The 8,792-nt window shown below is 36.0% G+C and overlaps 1 long non-coding RNA gene across 1 annotated transcript; it reads left to right on the top strand.

Annotated features, from left to right (window-relative positions):
* The first annotated feature begins 706 nt into the window (after window positions 1-706).
* LOC307159722 lies at window positions 707-7,708 on the top strand. Its single transcript, XR_013821434.1, has 5 exons — window positions 707-1,719; window positions 2,681-3,147; window positions 3,625-3,714; window positions 4,848-4,961; window positions 6,511-7,708. It is a non-coding gene; the product is annotated as an uncharacterized lncRNA (long non-coding RNA).
* The last annotated feature ends 1,084 nt before the right edge of the window (window positions 7,709-8,792 follow it).

Here is an 8,792-nt window from a genome sequence, read left to right as displayed (position 1 = left end):
TTACATCTACAAATAGCTGTTGAAATGGTCTCTAAACATAACAGTTTTCTTAAATATATGAATGCATGTTTATTTAAACCAACATTACTGAGACCACCTTAACATGAATATAAAGAATATTACTTACCCTGAATGTGGCAAGACAAAAATGTGAAGGAGGTGGGGAGACGTGGAGGTGGGGAAGATGATGCAAAAACTATTACATGAAAAAAAATATATATAATAATATATTACTCATAAAAATTAAAGTATTCAACATTACAAATGCTGTATGCATGCTGTAAATTATGCTTTTGTGAATATCAAAGGAGAAAAGAGAAATAGGAGTGAGATGTCTGTATAAATTCAAATGTTTTCAGTTCCAACAGTGAATATTAATTAATTTAAAATTATGACGAAACTGGCAAATCAGAGATGCAGAATTCCATTCTATTCATTCTTTTTTTTTTAAGAATAGTCTCTTTAATGACTTCTTTAAGACATTAATAACATGCTGAATGATGTTGCTTTTGATTGATCTTAACCCAAATACTGAGAGGTATCTGATAATCAGTCAAAATAAATACTCACCAAGCCAAAGATGCTCTTGTGGTGTGGCTCTTAGAAGAGCCTTTGGGGTGTATGTAGCTGCTGTTGACAAACAAATGAGGGAAAAGACCAAATATGAGTAAAATATGTCTGTACAAATTTAAAGGTTTTCAGTTCCATCAGTGATTATTGATTCATTAATGTGTTATGACGAAACTGGCAAATCAGATATGCAGGATTCCATTCTATTAATTAATTTATTTAAATAATGAACCATTTAATGTATTCATTAAGACTATAACATGCCACATTAAGTAGCTTTAATTTATATATTGATCAATTAGCATATGATGAATGTGGCAAATTTGAGTTGTAGGTTGACTTCTAATACTTACAACGATCAATGGCAATTGACACTGAAAAAAAAAAAAGAGAAGAGAATAAATTATTTGCTATGTAGCCTGTACATTCTGAAAGTTTCTCAAAGACTCTGATGAATAGGCCTACATAATCCACATTAAGATGCATTATACATAACAATTGTGTTAAGTTTCATAATTTATTTATAGTAAAGTTTCTATTAGAATGTATTATTTTATTATTGTTCATATAACTGTTTTATTATGTTTGTATATAACGTTATTACGTATATATTTTATTTGTATTTGATAACCTGTTTCAAAAAACGTTCATGCCAAAAGCCCCTTTGAATTGAATTGAAAATTGAATTGAGAAAGAGAGCTCGCAGTCAAACCTGTGACAACGCACTATTTTCCATACAAATTAAAGATATTGTGAAGCACTGTATAACTATTTTCTTTTCAAGGAATATTATGACATAATTCTCAAACGAAAGAGCGTCTCTCAAACGGAGCGTATTGGCTCCATCGGCAATGACGTTGTCACAGATTCAACCAACGTCTTCTCACTGACGTCACTCACTTCTAAAACTTGGCTTCCGCCCCTATGAGTACTACCTGGTCCACGCCTATGGTCCACGCATCCACATCAGTCGCAAAGGAACTAGCTAGCTATGCCTGCAATATGTTGTGTGGTGGGGTGCAACAATAAAATAGGAGACCCCACAATATTATTTTACAGGTTACTTCAGCACGAAAATAGACGCCATCAAGAGGGCAGACTGGACACCAAATGCAAACACTCGTCTGTGCAGTGCTCATTTTTTCTGTGGTGAGTGGATGTAAATAACGTTTACGCTAACCCTCGCTATCGCGACCAGATTATTTAACGTTAGCCCCTTTGTGCTGAGTGACATGCTAGAAGCAAGTAATTAACGTTAGTCTAGATAGCCTTGAGTTGTTAGGCTAAGTTAGCTGCTGTTTAAAATAACACTTACCTTTCTGTGGCAAGGGGTCCTACTATAACGTTAGCGAAGTTTGTGACGGGAGATAGGCTCGGAAGACCGGTGTGGGTCAAGTGCAAATGACAAACACCTGTGTCTTGTTTAGTGCGTGAGAGACTGGGGGGATTGCTGTCAGAATTGAAACTTTGCTGCTGCGCTAACTGTTACTTCGTTTTGTTGTTTCTTTTCGCAAAGTAATGTAACGTTGTTTGTGTGAGATGTGGTACATTTACTGAAAAAAGTCCAGTTTTTATAGTAATTAGTTTAATGAGTGAAAAAAAGAGGCTATTATTTTAATGGAGAAAAACGAAATGTTCCCTCAGACCGTTTGCGGTTATAATTACTTATTATAATTACATTTCATTACTTTTTGTCTTCATAGTTTTAAATGTAATTTACTTTTGTTGTCGGACCATACTTTTAAAAAGTAATTTAACGAAATTGGTTAAGTAAAAAGTAACTCACCTCAGAAAACCGCAGTTGATGATGGGATGTCACTCAAAGGGTAGACGGGTTGTGTGCGCGCGGTGGGAGACCCCAGCTTCTATAGGCCCGCTGCCCGGTTTCACGGGCTTGGCACGCGATTAATAACTTAAATATTGTGGGATTTATATATATATATATATGTATGTGTATGCACATAATATAATGACACACCGCTTTACCTTGGCATTAAACGTCAAACAAATTTGGGGTTTTCTAACTGCGGTGTTTGTGTTTGAATATACTTTATTCAAAGCAATGTTACCAAAAATATAAGTCATATAAATTTTTTTCTTTTTCTTGCAGGTTTGAGAGTCCCACATTGTTAATATAATTGAAATTGAGCAACCCTATGTGGCGATACGCACGCGAGCAGGCATTAAAGGGATACTCTACCAAAAAATGAAAATTGTCATCATATACTCACCCTCATGTTGTTTCAAACCTGTATGAATTTATTTCTTCTGCTGAACACAAAGGAAGATTATTAGAAGAAGTTCAGTAATCAGACAGTTTTAGATACCATTGACTTCCATAGTAAAAATAAAAAATATATAGGCTATACCATGGAAGTGAACTGTCTGGTTACTGACATTCTTCTAAATATCTTCCTTTCTGTTCAGCAGAAGAAAGAAATGCATACAGGTTTGATACAACATGAGGGTAAGTATAATTAGAGAATTTTCATTTTTTGGTAGAGTATCCCTTTAAGGCAATGGATGAAGATGAGCCAGCTAGCCGCGCTGAACGTAGAGTTGATGGTTGAGACTGAGGTAAACAGTGTACTAAGAAACACATTACAGAAATAATTTACAAAATGATAACAATCAGGAGTAGTTTACGCTTTACTTTGTTCAATGTTTCTTTGTGCTTGAAATAATCCATAAGATCACACATGTCAGACAAGTACCAGGTGCATCCATATGTTTATTGATATTTATTGTGTAAATGTATTGTTTTTTGTTGAATGAAGCGTTTGGTTCAGTACATTTATTTAAAATAAACCGTCAATTGGGTAAAGTTATTGCTGACATTGAGTGAATTATGTCACTTTAAAGTCATCATTAATAACATCAACAATAATGTTAAAAGTGTTTAGAAGTGCAAAGGCACCCAAAAACTGCCCTGTTGTGCAATTAAAGTATCTGCCTTCATTTTACCTGAAGATTAGTTCATGAAAAAATGGTTTATATTATTTGAATGTATAAGTCTGTAAACATCATACATGTTTTACCCATCTTCTTTTCTAGTGAGATGTGCATTGGGAAACCATAATTCTCTTCAATGGCTTCACAAAATTCCAACTGAAAATTTACTGAACAAAAAGTGAAGTAGCAAAGGTCAGTAACCTTTCACCTGTCAGTGTCCCTTAATAATAAATTATTTTAGAAAAGTGTAACCTGGTCCACTTTAGACTTTCTACTTACTATATTTAACTTTGTAACTACATGTCAACTACTTCTCAATAATTTGCAACTACATGTCTTCTAACTCTCAGAATAAATGCTGTAGGTTTAGGGTTAGTAGAATAAGTTGACATATACTTGCAAAGTTTATTAAAGGTAGTATGTTGTGGACACATAAAAAAAAGTGTTAGAAGATATTAAGCAGACAGTTTACTAATTCTCTAATGACTGTTACTGACATGTACTTGCAAATTTATAGCTTTGTCTACCAGCATGAGAGGGTTAATGCCCGACGAGGTGTCCATTGTCAGGTTTTAATGGACGACGGCGAGGCGTGAACTTACCGACGCTCAGCAGAGGACGGTTGCTTCCGCTGAAGTCCATTAAAACCTGTCAATGGACACCTCGTCACTCGTCAGGCATTAACCTGCTTATACCATGGACAAAATCGAAACAAAATCAAAAATCGAAAAAACAAAAAAAACAATTGAAAATGTAAAGTTTATACAAACAATAACTCCCTGGTTACACCTGACAGTTTGACTGGACAGTGGCAGTGTTAACTGCCTGTTGCTATGGTTATAGAAGTCTTTTACTAGGTGTCCATTATCACTGTCCATTATCACTTTTTAATGGCCACCCTGCAGCCAATCAGAATCGAGTATTCACCCAGACCATGGTATAACATCATTTTTATTCTGTGTGAGTAGAAATGAGAAATGGTAAGAGAAAATTAGGGAAAGAGAACATTTGCTATTGTTTCAGCTACACACAATTATGATGATATTTGAAGAATGCATGCTTTTTTCCTTTTCCCCCCTACCCCATTTTTAATACTTTTTACAACTGCGGAGAGAACTAACCACTGCTGAAATAAGAGCGGTTTGTGACACTAAGCATCTTACCCTGTTCAGTGTTAATAATTGTATTTTATGCCTTTATGTGTAGATATGTTTACTATTGTAGTATTACTATTGTACTATTGTTTACTATTGTATACTATTGTATAGACCTTTTGTTTAGCTTAGTTTTATTATTAATTTCATCTGTACTTATTATTTTTGCAGCTGGTGATCTGCTAAATGTGGAAACCTTTAACAGTTTTTGAAAGACCAAGGGAAGTTGTCAAGAAAGAAAGACACAGATGAGTAGAAGGTGAATGGGTGGCACAGTTGACTGGGGTATGTACATAATCAGTGACATCTCTGCATAACAGTCCAACAAAAGCTTGTTCACAAGTGTATGCACAACAGATACAAATTATATCTGACAAAGAAGTGTGATCTACATCACTGAGCAGGTGGTGTTTACAGAATGTTTTCATTGAAATATGGGTTGTTAACCAAGCATCTTTGCTACTAGTTAACCCTGACCAGTTAGGTTTTGATCTTTCAAAATGGTTTCTGTCATTTTAACTAAAACCATTAAATTAGCACTTCACCCGTGGGAACATTAATCTTTATTGAAAGTGGGTTATATATTATGTAGTTGAAATGTAAAATATTTTTTTAACTTGGTGCCTTCTTGACCGAGAAAAGACAAAGTAACTTTAGGTTGCATTTTTGGATGAAAGACTGCAAATCCCACAATGCATCACATTGCACAGCTCCACAAGCCACTCCCACTTATCCAGAACAGCGCATATCAGAGAAATCATCCATCTACTCTACAAAGCTAGCTACCACCAGAGCTTGAAATTTATTTCACACAAAATTAGTTGGCGAACTCATTAGTGAACTACTACTCGTTTGTATTTCCCTCAAAATGGTGAATTCACCCTTTGCAGGGAGCATGATTGACAGGTGATCGGACCAATTATATTTCGCCATCCACCATTTTGCCCGACAACATTGTCAGAAGAGTTAGTAGCTTAACATGCCTGGATTTGAACTTGAGAAACGGAGTGCACTAACATCTTTCCTCGGTTAAAAATAACAACGTTCGTTCTTATCTTCATTCATGTTTATTTGACACTATAATTGAACTAGAAGGAAGAGATGATCGGTTCACGAGAAGCTGTAACTGATGCTCTACAACGATCTGTCACGAGCAGTGGCGTAACTTTGCTTTGAAAAGTGGTGGGGACACCGCACAACTCGTTTTGCTATTTGTTTATTTAATAACCGAATGGGCTTAATGGGCTTTAAGCCCAGCTGCACTACTTCCTGAACTTCAGCCTGCTCCTTTGTTTCCTGTCTGTCATTATTAGACAAACTGATTAAATCAGGTGTCTGTTTAGTGTTGCTGTGACTACATAGGCCAGGCACACCTGTATTAATCAGTTTGTCCAATAATGACAGACAGGAAACAAAAGAGCAGGCTGAATTTCAGGAAGTAGTGCAGCTGGGCATAAAGTCTATTGGGGACTGAGTTCAGAGTTGGAAATGCACTTAATTTTCACTTTGTATAGGCTACAACACATTCACAAATATGTCTATAAACATCCGAATTGTCTCATTTTATTTAACTTGATTTAGTTGTTTGTTTAATACCAGCAAAAGACTAATGGGCCTATGGATAAAACAGTAGATATATACCTTTTATCAGTTTATCAGATATGAATGTTTATATGAAAGATGGAGTAGTGGTGACTTTACAAGTGACCACTCCAACCCTTTGAGTCAATTGGAATGATATAGCATGATGTTATGGTTCCCAGTGTTTGCTTGTCTTTATTGTTATAATTTACACTGATAGGTAAATGCAATTCCTTTATGATCTTTTGTGTAGGTAAGGTTTTAAACTTCAGTTCAGTGATGCTGAACAACTCTTCTGTGGTGTATGAGGAGAGGATGTACAAACTGCAAGTAATGATGGCAAGCCAACCAACCCAGACTGTGGCTTTCATCTTTTTTTCAACTGTTCCTGCAAAGGAGACCTGTTACACGGCAGATTCTCTGTAAACTGACAACCAAACAGTTGGAGTATCCAGATCTGTTTTTAACTGAACAAGGCATTGATTTCTTCCATTCTTCTACCAAAATTGTATTCCACGACAAGAACAGAAATTAAATGTAATTTAAGTAGCACACATTTTAATAGTTATTTAATTTCATGTAGCCTACAGCCTCATTTTTGTGTATTTCTTGTCTGTCTAATAGTAAAGTGCTATCTTTTTTTATTTTAAAACTTCATTACAACCTAAATCTGTCCTAATAGCATCACTGTTGTGTTAAGAGAACACGCGTTATAACTGCCTTCAACTGCAAGTCTTGATCATCATGCTTGTGGGCATCTTCTGAAAAAAATAAAAAATCTTAGAGAAATGTTGCAAAAAAGTATTCAATATAATTTCATTCTAGAAAGACATTTATATAATATAAGTTTATGTAGTCTTACAATTGATTCCACTTATGTTACAGTACTCATGTGATGGATTCAAAACTGTCAAATTGTCAAGAAGTAACTGCAAATAAATATTAAGAACATTGTGATTATATGCATGAGGATACACCTTTGTGAGGTGATATGTTTTTAACATATGTTTGTAAATTCTGTTTGAAAATAAAAGTGGTAACAGAGCAGGGGCCTGCTATGATGAACAAAGTGACTGGTTTTGTCAGACATGTGCCATGAAAGTGACATGTACCATGAATCCTGTACCATGAAAGTGGCTTGGCTAGCTGTGTTCATTGCCATACCTTCTCTGGGGCAGGTTATGTTTTGAATTAGAGATCGCAAACTAAAAGTAGCCAGCTAAACCGGCTTCATGGTACAGGCCTCTGAATCAACTCTTAAAATGACTGGTTATTTGCTAAGACAATGTTGATCGCAATGTTGGGGGATCCTTCAAGGAAAATGGTAAAGCAACACTAAAACATTGTGAATGACCATCATTTATGTCTGATACACTATTTAAAAAAAATAAACTAAAAACTATATTTTATGTCAATGTCAAATGTAATATAACTTAATTTTAACATCTGCTAAAGAAAAAAAAAAGGTTTTGAAAGTGATCTGCAATAATCTGTTTAATTGTAGTTCTTGTTTTCAAAAGTAAATAAAATAAGAGAACAGGCTGCACAAATATATAATTTATAATTAACTAAAAAAGACTGCCTACCAATGAGCAAAGTTATTGATTACTTAGGCATTATCTACTGCCTGATAATGGTCATGTAATTAAGCATTTGATAAATGGTGTTAAAGCACAAAACATTGCAAACCATTCAATTGGTTTAAGAAAAATAGAACCTAAAAATAACTTACAGGGAATGTTCTCTTTAGGTTATAAATTAAACCTAAAAATAACCTACAGGGAACGTTCTGGGAACGTTCCCTTAAAGTTATAAAACTTGGTTGGACGTGCCCGGAAGACCTTCCCAGGAAGGCGTCCAGAATGCATCCGGAACAGATGCCCGAGCCACCTTAGCTGACCTCTCTCGATGTGGAGGAGCAACGGCTCTACTCCGAGTTCCTCCCGAGTGACTGAGCTTCTCACCCTATCTCTAAGAGATCGCCCAGCCACCCTGCGGAGAAAGCTCATTTCGGCCGCCTGTATCCGGGATCTTGTCCTTTCGGTCATGACCCAAAGCTCATGACCATAGGTGAGAGTAGGAACGTAGATTGACCGGTAAATCGACATGACCTTACGGCTTAGCTCTTTCTTCACCACGACAGACCGGTACATCGACCGCATTACTGCAGAAGCTGCACCGATCCATCTGTCAATCTCCCGTTCCATCCTTCCCTCACTCGCGAACAAGACCCCAAGATACTTAAACTCCTCCACTTGAGGCAGGAACTGAACCAACCTGAAGTGGGCAAACCACCCTTTTCCGACTGAGGACCATGGTCTCGGATTTGGAGGTTATAAAAAGTTATAAAAATAGAACTTAAAAATAACCTGCAGGGAACGTTCCCAGAACGTTCTCTTTAGGTTATAAAATTAAACCTAAAAAATAACCTACAGGGAACGTTCTGGGAACGTTCTCTTAAAGTTATGCAGATAGAACCTAAAAATAACCTACAGGGAACGTTCCCAGAACGTTCTCTTTAGGTTATAAAATTAA

The sequence above is a fragment of the Squalius cephalus genome, assembly GCF_949319135.1.
Source record: "Squalius cephalus genome assembly, chromosome: 1".
Taxonomy (NCBI): Eukaryota; Metazoa; Chordata; class Actinopteri; order Cypriniformes; family Leuciscidae; genus Squalius; species Squalius cephalus.
The sequence above is the reverse complement of the archived record's forward strand: the minus strand, read 5'-3'. Positions and strand labels throughout refer to the sequence as shown.